The sequence below is a fragment of the Ambystoma mexicanum genome, chromosome 10, assembly GCF_040938575.1.
Source record: "Ambystoma mexicanum isolate Mex_15411 chromosome 10, UKY_AmexF1_1, whole genome shotgun sequence".
In the NCBI taxonomy this organism is placed as follows: domain Eukaryota; kingdom Metazoa; phylum Chordata; class Amphibia; order Caudata; family Ambystomatidae; genus Ambystoma; species Ambystoma mexicanum.
In genome coordinates this window covers 779,724,850-779,744,488 of record NC_090932.1, presented here as the reverse complement: position 1 = coordinate 779,744,488, position 19,639 = coordinate 779,724,850, and the positions used below count along the sequence as shown (strand labels likewise).

The 19,639-nt window shown below is 45.5% G+C and overlaps 1 protein-coding gene across 1 annotated transcript in view; it reads right to left on the bottom strand.

Annotated features, from left to right (window-relative positions):
- Window positions 1–19,639, bottom strand: part of LEKR1 (leucine, glutamate and lysine rich 1) — a 1,355,278-nt gene that overhangs the window by 1,032,202 nt on the left and 303,437 nt on the right. The window lies entirely within an intron of this gene.

The following is a 19,639-nucleotide window of genomic DNA, read 5'->3' as shown; positions in this document are numbered from 1 at the left end:
TAGAACCCTGGAGGGCACCACATGTGGTGAGAGAGGTGGTGGAGACGAAGGACCCAAGTTGGACCTGGGAAGGTTGGTCCAGGAGGAAGGAGGCCAGCCACGCCAGATGGTCGGCCACGCCAGATCCTGATGCGCAGGTGATGTCCAGGTTCTCACAGAGTCTATTGATCAGGGTGGCATGATTGACTGTATCAAAAGCAGAGGAAAGGTCAAGGAGGATGTGGACAGTGGGAGAGCTGGAATCAAGATTAGAGAGCAGATCTTCACGTGTGTTCAGGAGAGCAGTTTCCATGCCTCTGGCTGCTCTGAAGCCAGACTGATGGTCATGGAGGCAACCAACAGATTCAGTATGGAGTGTAAACTGGGAGATCGCCAGCTTTTGCAGGAGTTTGCCCAGGAAAGGAGTGGTAGAGATGGCCAGGTTGGAGTCATACGAGTTGCACTTGGAAGTAGGCTTCAGATGGATCCTCATGACAGGGGCAAGGATGTCCAAGGTATTAGAGATAGAAATATACAGGTTAGAGGGTTGCATGTGATAATATCCCCACAAACATATCGCCATACAACAATATCGCTATATTTTTGCGGCAATATTAAACCATGGAACCTGCAGGGGATACCCCTGCAAATCCCGGTCCTGATAATCCCATAAATTATCCCCACTAATAATATCGTCTATGGCCTTACCCCATGACCATATATATGGCGATATTATTGGTGGGGATCATATTATCTGATACCGGTTAGAGAGGGCTGTGTCAGTGTGGGAGTCAGCCACAGGCGTAGGAGGAACAGAGAAAGTTGAGGCAAAGGCGGCCACTGACACTCGCTACATGGGCCGAATGGCAGAGAAGGAAGGTGGCAGTGCTGAGGTGGGCTTTGTGAGGGGGACAAGAAGTTTCAGGAGGGCGCAGAGCAGAAAATGGTCAGTCAAAGAGAGAGGAGTAGTGAGTGGGTCAGAGAGGGGGATGTCTTAGGAGATGAGAACATGCAAAGTGTGTCCGGCCAGAGGGTAGAATGGAAAGGGAGAGGGACAACAAAGGTTGTGGAAGAGCCCAAAGGAAGGGTTAGAAGCATCCAGGTGGATGTTGACATCTTCGAGAAGTAGTTTAGAGGTGGAGGCAAGGAGAGAAGAGGAGAGGTAAGCCCATTCTGAGAGGAAGGGGGCAACCTGACCTGTAGATAGTGGCCACAGTCAGAGAGAGATGCCAGGAGAGTTAGAGCGCCTACAGACCAGGAATTCAAAGGAGGAATAGGCCTGTGTAGGAATGACAGAAGCATGGACACACTCTGGAAAGATCAAGGCCACTCCACCTCCGGGCCTGTCGGTTCAGGGCTTGAAGAGGATTTTGTAGCCCTCAGGCAGGAGAGCATGGGTGTAATTTTAGGGGGGCACAGGGGTGTTTGTCCCCCCCAACTTTCATGGCACACAATTTTGTCCCCATTCATTTGAATGGGGCATTTTTTTTTTCAGATGACATGTCCCCCCCAACATTTTCAGCAATGTTACTCCACTGCAGGAGAGTGTCAAAACTTGTGACAGAGCTGTCTGTGAACCATGTCTCTGTGAGAGCGAGGATACCCAGGTCAAGGTCTTTGAGGAGGTAGATGTCAGAGGAGTGTTTGACAGCAGAGCAAGAGTCGAGAGTAGCGATGTGGAGCAGGTTGCCACATTTGAAAGACTTCCAGGGTGGGGTACAGGAGTGATGTAAACCTAGCAAAAGTGGCAGAGGGGCACAAGAGTGGGCAGAGGCAGTGGACGGAGGTGGCATAGGGCCCAGAGGGAGGAGGATGGGGTGCCAGAGAGGAAGTCCAGATTGACCGGGTAGAGCGGGAGGGGGCCAAATGGGGCACAGAAGGCATGCAGAGAGTTTTGCTGTCCTGGTCTCATCATGTATTTGTTGTTTCAGGTGGTTATCATATGTCTTATATGTTTGTTCACAGCCTTTTCATAGATGGGGCAGACAGTTTAAGGATATGGGCAAGGAGCTTCATAAGGGTCGGGCAGCCATGACTTCCTCCAGTGTCCAAGAGACGGTTTTAGGTTTGCCTCCCAATGTGGATTCACCTAATTTATTTGTTTATCTTTTTGTTATTTGTAACATGCTACACACCACGAGAGGCCTCAGAGGGAGCAGGCAGTGACTGCGTATTTTATTCTGGAAAAGTCAGGTCTTCAGTTACTTCCTGAATAAAAAGAGGGAGTACTCGTGTCAGAGAACAAGAGGAAAGGTGTGCCATGCTTTAGCACAAAGATATATGATATGATATGATGTGGCATTTGTAACGCGCCTACACACAAGTGTTTCAAGGCGCGACGAGGCAGGGGGGGGAACAAGGGGAGACAGACAACGATCCTACTAGGCCAGGTGTCATTCAGATCACGTAAGTGCAAGGGTAGATGGGAAGGGAAAACTGCAAGGTGGAAAGGGAGAGGGGAAAGTGCAGTACAGGGTTAATAGCATACAGGATAAAAAACAAGGGCCAGCTAGTGGCAAGTGCGAGGTAAGTGCAGACAAGTGCTGGGAAGGGGGGCTGTAGGGATACAGACACAGTCCCGCAGTGCAGGGGTTGCCAGGGAGGCAGTGCAGGGGAGAGTGGCTGGGCCAAGGATCGAGAACGGTGAGTGGCCCAGTTGCAGATTCAGTGCAGTTTCAGTAAGTTTAGCAGGGGGGAGAGGGAGAGAAAGCGGAGGCAAAGAGGAAGGGTTTGAGGTGCTTCCGGAACTGGAGATGGTTCTCCTCAAGTTTCAGGGAGGCAGGAAGGCTGTTCCAAAGGGAGGCACCTGAAGCAGAGAGAGATCTGCCCCCAACTCGTTGTTTGGAGAAGCGGCTGACCCTGGGGGAGTTGGAGGCGGATGAGCGAAGAGCTCGAGAAGGAAGATATTTAGGAAAAGAGAGTTGAAGGTATTTTGGCCCAAGGCCCCAGAAGGCCTTGTGGACAATGCAGAGGGTTTTGAACTTGATCCTCGCAGTCACTGGGAGCCAGTGTAGTGATTTCAGTCCTAGAGAGATACGGTCCCTGGGCTTGAGGCCAAGGACAAGTCTCGCAGTCCTGTTCTGGATGAGTTGCAAAGGGCGGAGAGTAGAGGCAGGCAGATTTAGATAGAGGCTGTTACAGTAGTCCAGCTTCGAGAGAACCAGGGCTCTAGAGACAGTGAGCTTCTGGGGGAAGGAGAGGAAAGGAAGGATACCTCTGAGGAGGTTTAGCTGGTAGTGTGACATCTTAGAGATGTCGGATATGTGAGGAGAGGAGGAGAGTGTGGAGTCGAAGATGACCCAGAGGTTTTTTGCCTTGCAGGTAGGCGCAGGAAGAGGGCCAAGAGAAGCCAGCCGGAGACAGTTGGATGGGCGGTACAGTATGGGTGGACAGTTGGATGGGACAGTATGGGTGGACTTCCTTTGTTTTCTTTTGATTTTTAGGATGCAGATGAGGTTGGCTTTGGTTTAGCATAAGGTTCTGAAGGGTGAGTGAAAAGTACATTTGGAGTTCAGACACTCTGGAATTAGACGTTGCATATCATTGTGAACGTTGTAGGCTGCTTCGAATTTCGATCTTTCAGAGACAGATAGCTGATTGGGGTGATTAGAGCTGATCCTTGTGGTGAGCTCGAACAGGAGTCATGGAGCATCTTTCTAGACACGTTGTAGGTGCTGCAGGTACTGGGTTTGACAAGATTGGAAGCCAAGAAAGCGACTATTACCATAGTCGAGACAGGAGGAGTTAAGGGCATGTACAGCTGTTACTCAGTTTACAAAGGAGGGGAATGTGAAGATGAATTGATGTTATTTGCGCAGGATGAAACAGGAACTCGTGATTGGGCTCACCTGGGACCTAGATCTTTTACAGAGTTGATTGTGGTGAGACAACTGCTCAGGGGGGGCTAGCCACAGATGCACACTCCAACGGCGGGAGCCTTCTCCAGAAGAAAATGCCACCTTTTGTAAAGGTTTCTTTACCTGCTTTGCTGCAATGTGTTGTGTTCCTGTCAGTATACCATACGATCTCTGAGATGTGGCCCTTGCCATAAGGCTTTGCTCCTGAAATAGTTATAGAAGGCAAAATGCATTTGAAGATGGCTGTTCTTGGATTTAATTCACGAACACTGTTATAAGTACTTCTTTCCCTATCACTTATCGGGTATTGCTGTCATTAATATTAGTTGATTCATGCAAGAGTAGACATTTATCTGAGAAGGTGGTCATATTCTTTCCGCATCATGGAGAATTTCCTAGTGGGGTCCAAGCTCTAAATGAGAAGACGTTGTTTTATACTTCTATGGGCAGAGTTCCATCGAGATACTTTGCCTATCGGCAGCTTATGTACATTCAAGATTGGACTCTTTTTTTAAAGAATTGCAGAGGATAGGCTTAGCTTTTTTCAGACATATGGTTGAACTCAACTGTAGTAAATTCAGATAATTGTATTTGTCAAAGGCAAACAGGATAGGTTTGATCAAAATGTAAAGATTTGTTTCTGAGAAATCATGTTTAGAATTTGACTTGCAGAGGCATGAGATACAAGGAGACAAGAACAGAGCACGTGCTTGACCACAGTTTGTCCGGACGGCAAGGAAATCAAAGGTATTCTTGCTTGCCATCTGACGCGAGGCAGAATCACCGTGGGCAAGATACACAGATTTTGGATAGTTGTGCTGTGAAATGGTGAGTCAGAAAAAGTATCAGAGCTTTTTTTTAGATCTTGTCAGTATAACATTCTGCTTCATTTTAGAACATCTTTTAACTGTCATCTTATATAAATGTATTTGACATAACATTTTAATCTCCTTTAGCCTATCCCATGACTCCCTACAGTCAAGGTGGTATGGCGTGTAATTTAATTGCTTGCCATCATTTCCTGATCTCTCATGGTTTTGGGGAAAATCTTCCTGTCCCAACCTTGTCAAAACTGTTTACATTACATTTGACATGTGTTGAAATGTCTCTCCTCGTCCCCTTTCAAATCATTGTTACATCTAGGTTTAATAATGGATAGTCAAAGAGGAGCGAAACCACACATCTGGGCTGTAATATTTAATCCTTGTTGGGTTTGCCTATAGTCTCTCAAAGGTTAATATTACACTTTAAGTTTGAATTCCAACCCACCTGACTTTATATGTAAGGGCATTTGTTTTTTCTTAGTCTCTTTGCATCCCTCCAGGCTCTTCAAAGTCTTCATCTATTACTTCCTCACAGTGAAGACAAGTGTGATTTAAATGTTATCCAATTTCATCGAAGCACAATGGGTTTATTGTTGTGTGCTAACAAAGATACATGTCATTTCCTCAACATAAGCACACACACAGCACTATGAACTTTGAACAAGGACAAAAAGCTTGGAAAATGGCCAGGCATTTCACTATAAGAGAAAATAATGTTCCTGTAGAAACGAAAATGTGTCTGGCAACACTTGGCATTATTACAAAAGACACAGAGGATATGAAGTAAAACCAAAATCACTTGACTGGTAATGAAGTACATCGACGACCTCATCGGGAGTGTGGTCGTGGCAGTAAAATGAGCAGGTTTGTCAAATACCACGAGCTTTACTTCTGTGCCAGTCTATGAGGCGTGGGGTATTCCTAGATATACCACGTGCATTAAATACCCCCTGATTATACATTGAAATACCTTGTAAAATACCTTGCTAGTGTTTATACCTGGAAAGCACAAACAGTTTCCTTCACTGCAGAAAAACATGTCCTGCATGGGGACACCTAACATGTGGGCATGTCTGAAGCCCATCTTCACACCACGTTTGCATTGCAATGCTCAAAATGGTTCACACTAACACTTTTGTGAATCTACATTTGTTGATACAGTAGCAGTAGGAACTGCCACTGTGCAATCTATTTCTGTCCTCAAAATAAGTTTTTTTTAAAAAAACATAGGAAAGGAATGCATGCAAATTTCCAGAAATACTGCATGTGGTATTTCGGGAATTTGCATCCGATACTGCCAATCAGGCTTTTTTCATAATTAGTCAGAGTTACAGTAATACCACATGCAGTAACTGTAACAACTGCATCTGGTAATTCCGAGCTCGGACTGGCCTATAGGGCAATAAAGCAATGCCTGAACCAAAAATGAAAAATGCTGCAGTGGGCCTGTTTTTTGGGTAAAAGTGGCCCACCTTTTGGGCCAATGTGGGTCAGTTTGATGAGTTACTTCACAATGGGGCTAGAAGTTTTGCTTAAAGATGAAGTTGCAGAAGGCCCACTATAAGACTGTTGCAATAAAAAGTTTTATTTAGCAAACACAATGGAACTCAACAAAGTTACTTAACAATATTAACAACAGCATAGTCATTGTGGTGATACAAATGAACAGACACAAAATTGTAACCTCAATGTGCATATAGCATGGTGGGACATTGATAATGAAAGAAGGGGGTAAAGAAGATAAGGAGGGGTTCATCGAGAACAAGCGCACAACAAATAACACTGTTTCCATAAGGACCTGTTAGCCATAAGTATCAAGGAAACATCTGCATATATCCAAAAATGTGTCAGTATCTCCTGATTGCTTGTACATTGCCCTCTAATAGATGGATTCAGTTAACAACTCTTCCACCCAATCATCAATTCAGAAGGAAGTAGGTGACTTCCAAGACCTCAAAATCATTTTCTTTGCAACCATGCATGCTCAGAGTAGCCAGAATTCTTTACAGAATTGTATGTCATCCAATGAAGACACATCACCAAGCACCAAAATGGAAGCATTCATTCTAATAGTGCAGCTTAAAACCAAGCCCAACCTCTCACTGACCCCCTCCCAAAAGTCTTTTGTTTTTGGACAAGTCCAGATTAAATGACTCAATGTGCCCCTTTCCTGCTTGCATTTCCAGCAATCATCACTCTCCAGAAGTCGTCTCTTGAACATACGCTCCGGAGTCCAATATGTTCTAAACAGGAGTTTAGTTTGTGATGCTCTCAGACCCCAATCCATGCTGATCAGTCGAACATTGCTACAGCATCTCATACAACGGCCCTATTCAATTGTTTCACCCAGCTCCCCAGCCCAGATATTGGCTAATTCCGGATCCTCTTTTCGGCAAGATCGTAAAATTACATACATAGTGGCGGCTGGGTGCAGACCACGTTTGCAAAGCTCCAGCGCTGACCATGTTGCACTTTGTGATGCTAATCGTGTGGGGTCCATCTTGGCAGCTATAATACCTCTCAATCTCCTGTACTCGGCGTAAGTGCAGTCACTCAAGTTACACTTACAGCGTAGTTGTGCAAAGGGGATCCATTCCCCATCCGCAATCAGATCTTTTATATATCTGATTCCTCCCAAGAAATAAAATTAGCTAGGTGTACTTTAGAAACAGAAACAGAACCCTGGCAAGGTAAGGCAGTCATTGCTGGAGTAAAGTGTAAAGAATAAACATTTTGCAAATGGGTGGACCTGTTCGAAAATGGGGCAGCAAAATGGATCATGATTGGAATAGCAATACCTAATACAAACAAGCACTGAATATAGCTGAGGGTCTGATAATCCAGGTATTTGTTGATTGAAGCTCATTTTTTAGTGAGATAAAGGGCACTAGACGGACACAGTTTGACCAAACATTGTTGTTTCATGCAGTAAGCATGTGCTCGCTCGTATGGTCAGCATCATTTAGGGTTATAAGGACTCTTCCATAAAATACGCATTTTTGAGTTCCGTTGGCTCCCTTGGAGATAGCCATATTACTGCATGTGGCATTTACGAAATGCAATATTGTATGGAGTAATGGTTTTGTGTGGAGCAAACTTTCTCCGCAGAAACTAGACAGTTTTGCAGCATTTAAATTTTTAAACACTGAATTTGACGGTACAGTAAAAGTGGCAGTAATTACATTATCACCGCTTTTCTATTTTTTACCATACAGCCAAACTGTAAATGAGGCCTTTATTCTCTATTAACCTACATTATTTTCCCATTTGTATTCTCTGACATGAAGTTCTTTGCACACTATACATAGGGATGGAATGATATGGTATCCCGCCTCTTCTTTTTTGCCGAAGGAGGTAGTATGGATGTAGTGGCAGGGGGAAAAATAACAATCATTATTAAAATGAATGCACAAAAAAAAGAAAGGAGTTAGGGATCCTCAGCAGTTTTAGATGGAATATATCTACTCCACCTGATGACTTCCCATAATATATTATTTTTTTAACGTATTTACAAGTCTTATAGAGCACGGGCCAGAGCCCAAGTGTGGTCAGAGAGCTGTAGACGCCATGTTACTGAGGTAACAAAGATAAGAGAGTAGTCATGCAGCGTTTTGGTAAAATTAGCATACATCAGTACAATAACATTTGATCTGGTGCTCAGAGTAGAGGCCTAAACCACTTTAACATGCAATTCAAACTCAACATAAAGATAAACCATGTTGGACCCAAATTGGGGACGATGAGTAAGCTCTGAGCACGTCATGTTTGGAGCTCATTCAACGTTGTCCTTTAGGAAAAAGGATCTCCTCCAGATCTGGCCCTGATGCTAATAACCTTACAGCCTGTTTCACTCAGACACACTCAATCTTTTCCCCAAGACTTTAAAGATCCGGAAAGCCTGTGCAATGAAGGCGACAGGATTAATGACCAGGTGACGATGATTATGCAATGAATTGGGTTGCTTTTATTTTGTAAATAAAATATAGTGTGGCCAAAACAACAAAGGGGGACTCTAAAAAAGTCAACACGTCTTCCATAGCTTTTCACCACTCCATGTCTACTCTCAATTCTGCACAAGTGTGAGCTTGAGGAGTTTCCTGTACCCTTTGACACCTTTCTCATCGGAGTCCTTATCTCTGCTTTTAAACTCGAGTTTAAGAGTTTACCACATCCTTCTCTCTTGTTCCCAGGACCCCTCTAAGGCTCTTAATCTGAGGTTTAAGGCATTCATACTTCCTTTGGCCATGGTCTTTAGGGGTCACCACTTTATCTGTAATCTTTAGTGTAAGCGGTCAATGCAGCTTTCTTCTCTTTTCTTACTCGGCCCTCCCTATCCCTTGTCCTTAATCTCTGGTTGAAGGGTTTCATGCACCCTTCTCCGGTCTTCTCAGGGTCTCTGTATTTAGTTCTTCAATTTCACCACTGAGGAAAGTGGGTTTGGCTTCTTTTCTTTTTGCATGTGGGTGTAAGAGGGCCCCAGCCAACTCCCTTTCTTATGGTCCCGATTTCTTTTAAACAGACGTTTTTTCTTTTGATTTATAGGGAAAATAACTATGGCTGTATTGGTTTGCAAAAAAAATGCTATTTATTTGTTAATCAATCTATTAAGTACTTTAGAAATGCAGCATTATTTATTTAATGTGACTCTTCAAGATATCTACTTGCAGCGAATGATAGCAAGTCTCTGGAATAATCCCAGAGACATTCGCTGCCGGCGATCACGCCCCTGTAATGACAAGCACGCTACTCATCTCCCCTAGCAACTAGATATCTTGAAGATTTACGTAGGCTCTGCGCTTTACTACGCATGCCCAATCGAGAGACACTCGTGTGTTTCCCTGCAGGACGAACAAGGATTGTAGTGCCACCAATCAGATTGAGGCGGCTGATATTTCCCCTTTTGATGAAACAGCACGCCGTTGCACTAACATTGGATACAACATTGATGCCACCATTTCCCGCAGATTATTCTCATGACTCCACATTTTCCAATCAACCTGTGGATGACAGGTCTTTTTTGTGTATCTACTTGAACACTTGACGACTTCCATTACAGATTGCCATCTACAGCCCGAGGGCGCTCCGAATTGACTAGCGATGACGCTTTGAAAAGTGCCTCATCGACCAACACTTATCTACCTCTGTGCCTCTAAAGATGACAAGTCCTGATGACAGTTCGGAACTATTTTATGAACTATCTTACTTGTCCACCTCCCTGTAGAATTACAACAATCCGAACCTGAAACACTAAATACAGTGTCGACAAGCCTTGACATGAGTTATGTATTTAGTCGTAGCTCAAAAATATCCTTATGCATTGAGCTCTGTGAAAAGTTTGAATTGATTTTGATTATTCACATACAAATGTCAATAGTTTTTTTTGTCATACTCCAGTGTACAGCTTACTACACCTCTGTATACTAGATATTGTGGTTGAACTTCTGAACTGTTTTTATATTCAGATGTACTTATCCTGTACTCGTGTATATGTTATCACTATGTTTATCTCTTTAGAATAAAATTAATTTTATCTAAGTTTTGTGCCCTACTGGTGTAATCTAATTATGTTACACCAGGATTTAGAACCGTGTTAATCTCCACCTAGCGCTACCAGGGAGAGGTAGCCTTGACTCATTTTCGCCTTTTTTGACATTGTTACACCCTCACGAGTCAGGGCCCCCGTTACCAAAAAAGAGGGTATCACAGCCTTTCTCTTCTGACCATTGTGGAGATGATGCCATAATTGCATGCAAGTAGGGCCGATCCCAGTTTTGTCATCATATGTAATTGTCTTCTGATGCACACGGTTTCCTAGAGCATCTTTAATGACTAACATGTACAAATCATCCACAAGGTAAAACTTCCAAAGTAGAAGTAAAAACAGGGCAGTCTCTCCACCTGTTCTCCTACTTGCCTTGAATGCTTTGTGGCACCACGCCAGTGGCGGAACCAGGCCAGGTGCAGTGGGGTGTCCATCCCCACTCCTGATCCCCCCCTGGTGCCCAGTGTGCCCCACAGCCCCCTGATGCCACCCTATTATCCGCCCCCGCCTCCCACCAAAAGCTGCCTTCGCCGCTCGTGTGATCATGGTTGGTCGTGGCACTTTCAATGTTGCTTTAGGGCGAGTACTTGTAAGCAGGTGATGCCCTGCAATAATGCTGCGCCTTAGATAATGAACTCTTCCCCAACACTTTGCGATTTCTGTTTGGAAACTTTGTGTCCCTTCTGAGCGAGTGCAGTCAAGAACACCAATGTATTTTGTTTACATGCATGCATCCTTAGAGGGTGTGGCTACAACACATCTTCCACATACTGCACCAACACAGATGTACCCAGGAATGTTATATTGTCTAAATCCCCTTTCAGCACCTGGAAAACATGCGATGGGATTCTGTGTACCCCTGTGGAACCCTCGTTCAGGTGCACTTGAGTCCATGGTACGAAAAGGAGAACAGGTTCTGGCTATCTTGGGTGCAATGGGATGAAAAACAAAATGGAAGAAAGATCTACAACCATGAAACAAATAGCTGTCGGTGGGATACATAACAGTATGGCAGAAGAATTAGACTGTAAAGGTGTTATTACTGTGCTACCTAGCCAGAAGGTTGGGAGTGTTACAATGACTTTTTTTTGCACTTCATTATAAACTTGTATTTATTAATTTTAAAGTTGCACAATACAAGTTAGTATAGGCACAAAAAATAAATCGGCATGTCAAACGCTTAAAACAAGCATTTCCACGGTGATGGAGCAAACGATTTCAGCGAGCCATAAACCAAAGAAGCAAAGAATCGCCTATCCACAAATGCATCCAATGTTGAAACACCCCTGTCTTTGAACTCCCCAACCACCACAATATTCTCCCAATAACCCCCAATCTCCCCTGGCTAACAACGCACTTCCATTGCTTAAGTAGCGAGAGGGCACCGATCCAAACAGCTTCTGGCCACTGCTTGTCTCATTCCGGGAGGTCTTACGTCTGATGGGGTTTGCAGTAAATCGCAGACTTCATGCCAGAAACTATAATGACAGATGTCTCCCCCAGCTCCCTCCAGCCTGTCAGCCATGTCCACCTCAGCGTTGACCCACTTCTTAATGTCCCTAAGCCAGCAGCCAAAGATGGGTCCGCCCTGAGTTTTCCATGTCATCTCAATGTTACGTTTAGCCAGAATCAGGCCCCAAGCATCTTGTTTCTTCTACCCTTTCTACAGGGGATACTAAAGCCCAATACATGGTGCCTCAATGCTGTTTGGATTCGTATCCCGTGAGCTCAAATAACATACATATGAATTGGGCCCAGAACGTTTTGACCCTGTTGCTACACCACCACCTGTGCAGATATGACCCGAGTTCCTTTCTTGCATCTCCAGCAGCATGGATCCATGCCCTGCACTATTTTGCCACCACAACTGGGGTAATGTATACCCGAATGAAACATTTACATTGTATCCACTGAAAACGTGCATTCCTGGACACCTGTTTGGCAAGAGACCGGCCGGGAGGATAGCTCAGGGGTAACATGCTCGCCTAGGAAGCAAGAAGACGTGGCGCTTCACAGGTTCGATCGCCGGGTATCGCGCTTAGAAACCTCTGGGTATTAAGCGCGTTTTAAATAACCAATTACATTAGCGCCCTGCTCCACTCACTGTCTGTGAGAGGTTCCTCCAGATCAATGCGTTTAGTCAGTCACTTTAGTGCAAAATTAATCTCAACAGATTTGACACCCTCAGGGAACCCATCCTAGAGAAGCCTGAACCCTGCCATCAGTTTGGCACATTCCAAGAAGTTCAGATGAACAATGCAGTGTGCCGTTTCGGGCTTCTGGAATCTAACTGCCCTATTGCCCATGTATAAGTCCTCCACCCACCCCGCATGGCCTATCCGTGCCATGCTCTCCGTTCAAGGTGTAACCCAACTGCTACTAGTCAACACACAGTTCTGTCAAGAAAGGCAGTCTCTGATACGCACGCCTAGTCACTTACCACCATATTTATACTAATGTGGCTACAGGTGAACTAATCTTCCCCCCCTTGTCCCCTATGAAGACAAACCACTTGAGAGATTTTCATGCAGATACAATCATGTTGGTGACAGAGTCCATTTGTGGATATACAAACCAACCCTCCATGTGTTGTAACATAGCTGCCAGCAGTATGATAGCCACCAATACCCACATTCCCTGCAAGCAACTGCAGAGTCGAGAAGGCAATTCTTGGGCTACCAGCCTTCCATATCATCTTCACTAGCCTCATGTTCAATTTGCGAAAGTAATCATTCGGTATGGGCAATGGCATTACTCGAAAAACATTCTCAACCCGTTACTGATAATGGAAATGTTGTAGAGAATTCCGCCGACTTGCGAAAGGCAATCATGCCCCATTGTACAATTCTGCGGATAGACCCACTGCCAGTCCACACTCACTCTATTTACAAGGTACTTTAATCTGCCAGTCTGAATCTCCATGTGTATATGTGTTAGTTTAATTCTGTTAGGATTTGCCAGTTATCGTTGCTTCTCCCCAAGGGGGAGGACTTTCCCATGAGGCTAAGGAGGTGTGCCGCTAACCAAAAGTCCCCCTAGGGGTGGTTTAATGTGGGAGGAGCTCATGGGATGGAACTCCCCCTCTGGGATAAGGAAAATCACCTAGCGTACAGCCCGACACCCAACGTCACACCCCAATCCTCCCTACCCCCTACATTCCACACCACTTCCTTGAGAGTAGACCCATGTATTTCTGTTGTGTAGTAGAAACAGTCAAAACAGAAAGTACCAGGAAGAAGAAGAGCACAGAAGGCATGAGGATTACTGACTGTGCTAGTACTGGTACAAGGTGGCCCCGAGGATGTATGAACATCAACCTATCAAGAACAAAGAAGGACATTGAGAATCTGCCAGGGATGGATTGGCAAGAATGTATAAGAAGAGAAGGACTGAAGATGTGGTCAAACCCAGCTGGGAAAACATTGGCAGGTGTGGAAACCATCCAGAGCAGGAGTTTCAAATCCTGTCGGCTGACAGGGGATGCCAAAAATCAGAAGATGCCGGGGAGTCGCAGAGGGAGTTCTCCAGGGGTTCAGCTGGAGCGGGTCTGAACACAAAGCAGGAAGAGAAAGTCGAGCAGTCCAGTAGAGTGCAGAGCCATCGCATTTCTACGAAAGCAGAGGAGAGAAGTCTGATGAGCTGTAAAGATGCACCCCAGTCCCAGGAAGCTCCTCTCTCCTCTTCTCCGGTCGGCCTTCTGCCTCCCGAGCCTTCCGTGAGTGCGCCTCTCATCTGTTTCTCTGCTGGTCGGTGTGTCTCTTGCCAAGTTCTCGGCCTGTGCAAACCTGAAAACAAAGCAGCTGACAATAGGATAATTCAAAAGACTAGAGTGTGTGTGTCTGTTCTTGTTAGTTATCATTATTACTCTTGGCCTCTTCTTCGGCCCAATAATTCTTACATGGGATGTATTGCAAAAACACATGGGGGCATTAGGTTGTGTGGAATTGGAGGGTTTAAAAGGGAAGACGGGCAGTCAAAGGGGTACTGCGTTTTCCCAGGGCCAACGTCGCCGGTTTCATGAAGGGTCTCCCCCCCCCCTTTGAGATGCACCCGCTGAGCACCACCCCCAGGGGAACCATCACATAGTGGCCTCACCACCCTGGCCTCATGGAAAAGAACTTCGCCCATGGAAGCAGTGACAATACCACTGGATTCTGCATCCTCTTTCCCTGAAAAAGCATAGTAAATTTGTCAGAACGAGCCATGCACCCCAGAATAAAATAAGTAGCAATGCTCTGACCCAAGCCTCAATCGCCATACATTGCACAAAAGCAATTTGGTTGTAATCCTGGTCAGTGTCTTAGTTTCCCGATTGGGCAGCCGTATGTTCCTACTCCAAGTATTAATTTACTTTTTTATAACACAATGGAAGTCTCCCAACCACAACAACCAGTCACCACGATGTTTAACTATCAGATCACTCAAACGTTTGAAGAAGTCAGCCTGATCTATGTTATGATGTCTACGTACTCAGGATCAATATAGTCTGCCCTATTAACATTCCCAGTATCCCTATATACCCCTCTTCGGAGTCGATGAATGTCTGTAGTATTGTCGAAGAAGCTGAATCCATAACCCAGATAAGTACCCCTCTACCATAGGAGGAAAAAGAGGAACCCCCTGCCACCTTCCATCTGGCCTCCAGTTTGTCCAATTCCCTACCAGTGAGGTTTGTTTCCTGCAGTAAATCAGCCTTATGCCTGCCTAGATACGAATAGTTATTGTTCCTCGTGACTACATTATTGATTCCACAGACGATCTAGCTAATTATCTTCAGTGTCGATATAAAATTACAATTACAAAGCCTGCACATTTGAACCCCACCTGATTGAGATCCTATTTCACCGAAACATGTAAAACATAGCAACACCCCTCCCCCCAGTCTACAGATAGTCTGAGATACCCCCGCAGAAAGGCAACACGCTATCCTTGTATCATCCTAGTGGAGATCTGCCCCTAAACCGACGCCACACTGCCAACGAGGGCCAGCAACGAAAGATTGGAGAAAAACTCTGGAGTAGGCAGGGTTCCGGTCCAGCACTAGCTTATGCAAACTAGGTCCCGCCGCCAACACGGCCGTACAAAATATCACCTCCTCCCAGATCTACAGCATTACCATGCATCCCATAACGCCTGTAAATCAATCACAATACCAAGTATGGAGACATCTCCTGTGCTTTCCCATATTCAACAACCCACTTCACTGCATTTCAAGAAGCCTGGCCCTCCAGAGCTCAATACTGAACACAATCGTCAGTCTGGTTACCCATCCATTACATCCATCTACCATTTTCATCAATTCCCAAGTCGTGGGTCGCCTTCTGTCAGGGTCGGACTGGGCCATAAAATTGTCTCTGGCACCAATGTAAAAGTGGGCCACAGTTGCAAATGCCGGTTCATTTCTTTTATGACACTGTTTGAATAGTAACCAATGCAGAGTTTTTTGATAAATTGTGATGCAAATTGTGCATTTTAAATATCAGCAACACTGGTCAAAGCTACTAGCCGCAGAGTGAATTAACTCATCAAACTGACCCAAATGTTGTGTTTTTGGTTTGGCCATGGGCCATGGGTCTATTGCCCTATAGGCCTGTCCAAGCCTGCCTTCCTGTACACTAACACATTTCCATCCACACTCACAAGCTTTCTCCCCCTCAGTGTTAACTCGGACGCAGTCCTTTTCCTTTGTGGGGCATTCCCACTGCTGGTGACATGCAAATCAGTGCCTGTCTTTCTCATCCCAGTACCAACAGGCACCTTGTCATCCAACCAGTCCCAAAGTTCTCTTGGAGTATAAAGGAAAAATGACTTGTCATTGGCCAAAACCTTTAGTGTAGTCAGATAGAACATCATAGACTAGTAATTTCGCTCCCTCAACCTCTTCTTCACAGCCTCATATGATTTCCGATGTACCTCCTGGGTGAAATCCTCGATCTCTCATCCGTACATGCAAACAGGACGCCATTTAGACCTCTAAAGAAAAAATGGAAAAAATACGTTTTTTTTTTTTTTTTTTTTTGTAATGCAAGATCTTGGGCTGTGGCCAGCACCATGTGGCTCTTTGCCTGAAATAAACCTTTAATGAGCCTAGCAATTATTGTATAGCACTCTTCATGGGGTGAGTCACTGATTTAGTCTGTTCTTAAACGCCTCAACTCAGCCTTGCATCCTTCTGAGGTCTATAAAGGAGTACCAACACAGGTTCGGTGATATTAGGTGTATATTTTTTCTACATAAAGTGCTTAAGGCTAAGTGCTATATAAGAACACATCATTATCATTTGATCATGGACGTCTGCTTGCATTCACACTAATTTGGTAATATGGGCCTATATGCACTGATCTTAACGATACATATGGCGATCCATTCTGGTATGAAATGTACATCATATTATAGTGATATCGTAACCATATTTTTCATAGTGTACAATGTTATGTGATGACACTTCCTGTTTTGTCAACAGGTGAAAGGTTGTGTTCCATCGCTTCACGCGATATCTCCTCGGGGTGGGGTCAAATGACATCACTTCTTGTGATGTCATCAGGGGGTCAAGCGTCGTGTGATGTCACTTCCGCTACTCCTAGCATTTTGATGCAATGACGTCCCTGCATGCATAGCGCCTTCAGGCTTCTTGAAGCACAGTGTCCCTATCACTAAAATGGAGGAATTTCACAAATATCGGCTGTGGAGGTGCACCCACCGGGGACTTCTTCCCTGGGATCTTTTGCGGATGGAGAGACCACCAACGCAATATATTCCTGGGGCTCAGGAGTCGGCAGCAGATGGCACCTCATGCGCACTATTCGCAGCCCGCAAAACCACAGTGTAGGAGAAGACTGCATCCTCCTTGCTGGTCAACTTGGCAGCCTTCTGGTCAGGGGTGTTGCAAGGTCTGGAAAAGATCCGGGGCTACGTTAATGTCGGGTCTGTTGGGACTCGGGGCTAGCTAGCCTTTTGGCTGTAGCCGCTGAGCTTCTATCTGGGGCTACAACCAAAGGATCCAGGGAAATGGCCGCCTTAGCCCTCCCCTAGCAACGATTCTGCCTCTGGTGTTTCAGGATCCAAACACGCCACTCCGAAGAGTTTCAAAAATGACAGTTATGCCGCGTAAGCAACCGTTTCTCCAGTTGCACACGGAGAGGGCACACCCTGTCTAATCCATAAGTGACCAGGCCGATTCCAGGGGAATTGACTGTTGTGAACTCACATAAGACTCTACACGATGATGCAGGTAATATGTTTAAACATGATAATTCAGCTTCAACTATTTACAAAGGACCATTGCTTCACTGCCATAATTGTTCATTAAAGTCAAGAGTCAATCAGCGGTAACTGATGTAGTGCAGGTGCCGGCACCTGCTGGGCCTCTTAGACAGGAGGAACACTGGGGTGCACATACTCTGTGCACTGCCCAGTCTCTGAATGGCCTGTCGCGTTCGATCTGTGCGCTTGCACCCAGGGGTCTCGTGAGGCTGTAGCTGGAACTTCATCTTGTTAGACCAGGTCTCCACATACCTCCTTTTGATGAGCAGCTTGGCCCTACTCCATCACAAAGTCAGCGTGCCTCACAGGCCTTCATCGATCACGCTGGGGCTGCCCTTCTCCACTCAGGTCACCTGGTGGTGCTGTTTCTAATTCCTCAGCTCTGCCTCTTGCTGGCATTGAGACATCCCACTCCCTGTGCAAGTCTCTTTAATCTCTCCATGTGTCTAACGCTTCACTTGACTCAGGGATCTCCACCGACATGATAGCTTCCGTGGGAGACTTCACCCTTCCGACTGTATCTTCCGCTAGGGTTGACTGTTGTCGTGATCTGCATTCTCTTGGTTCATTGAGCCCTTTCTTGAACAAGGCAACTATTTACAAGTTCCAACTTCTGTCTTGCATACATATATGGCTAGTGCCTCTTTGCACTGATCGGTCTGCTGTACTTCGACCCTGTCATGTGGTTCTTGTGTGGTAAACGGATTTTGACCAAATCACCTTAATTTACCTCTGTCCTTTGGGCTGACATGCACCTATCACTCCAGCCCTTCATTAGTTACTTGCTTCTTTTTATCCTCCACACCACATCCTCCATGTTTATTGATTCACCCTCCCTTACTTTGAACAACCATAGAGGTACTAGAGTGGATGCAGCTCTTCCAACCCTTAACATGTGAAATGCTGACACATTGGTTGCCCCATTTGGAGTGAGGCAGTGGGCAGCTGTGACTTCTTTACCAACCGTCTTGTACGGATCCATACATGAGGCCGTGGACAGTTGCAGGGCTCCCTTGATGAACCTATCAGTTCTTTCAATTAGCCTATTGGCTTAGGGATGATCAAGAGAAGCTTTCATTTGTTTGATATTGTGGCCTTGCATGAATTTCTCCATCTCATGAGAGACTAGCTGAACTCCATTGTCCGTTACTATTTCTTTTGTCAACCTTTCTCTCTGGAAAATGGCTGTCAGTACATCTATTACTGTTGCAGTGGTGATGTCAGGTACACATTCTGCCTCCACCCACTTTGACAGGTAGTCAATCATGACCACACTGTATCAGTGTTCTGACGACATGGTTTCCAGGAGTCCAATAAAATCTAATCCCAGTTTGTGCCATATGGCTTCCAGTATCTCTGTGGAGATTAACGGTGCTTGTCTGACCTTCAATCTCCTGTCACTGTTTATGCACCTGTGACATCTCTCTATCATCACTCGTATATCTTAGTTCATGCACAGCCACTCTTACTCAGCATCTTGTCATGCTACTCCCGAGATGTCCTGAATGGGCTCTGCACAGGATTATCTTCCTCATTCCTAAAGGCAGAACCTGATCTCCACTGTCTAAAAGCCCTTCTGTTTCATAAATTTCTTCGGCCACTTTCCAGTATAGCCTCAAACCTTCTGGAATATTCCTTTCACTAGGCCACCCTTTTCTGACCAACTCTGTGAGTTTCACGATTGTGATGCTAGAAATGCATTGGAGGGACAGGGCCTCCCTGTCCTTGTCCTGTAGTCCTGTTTCATTTGTGTTCTCTATTGTTTTCTGCCCAGAAGTCCATGTGGGCTCCTGGCAGTGCAGCTCTTCCTGTTTTTGGTTTGGTGTACAGACCCATGGGATACCCTTATGGCACCCATGGGTGCGGGTACAACGCTGTGCCCCTAATGTATGTTTTTGGGCACCTGTGGGTGGCCCACAGAGCCGAGTATAGGCTGGTTGCAGCTCCATGCTGAATTTGACAGGTGCTCTGACTATCCTCCATTTTATGATACAAGGCCCTGCCATTGGAATCAGTTGATTCCTGATAGAAAACAAGATAGCCCCTGTGGCCTCTTGCTTTCTATTGCCTCTTACCTTGTTTTCCCAAAGTCCTGGGAAGTCCCGACTCTGTCCCTTCCCCCTGACTGGCTCTTGGGTGGAAGTTCCATATATGGTGGTGTTGTGAAGTCCAGC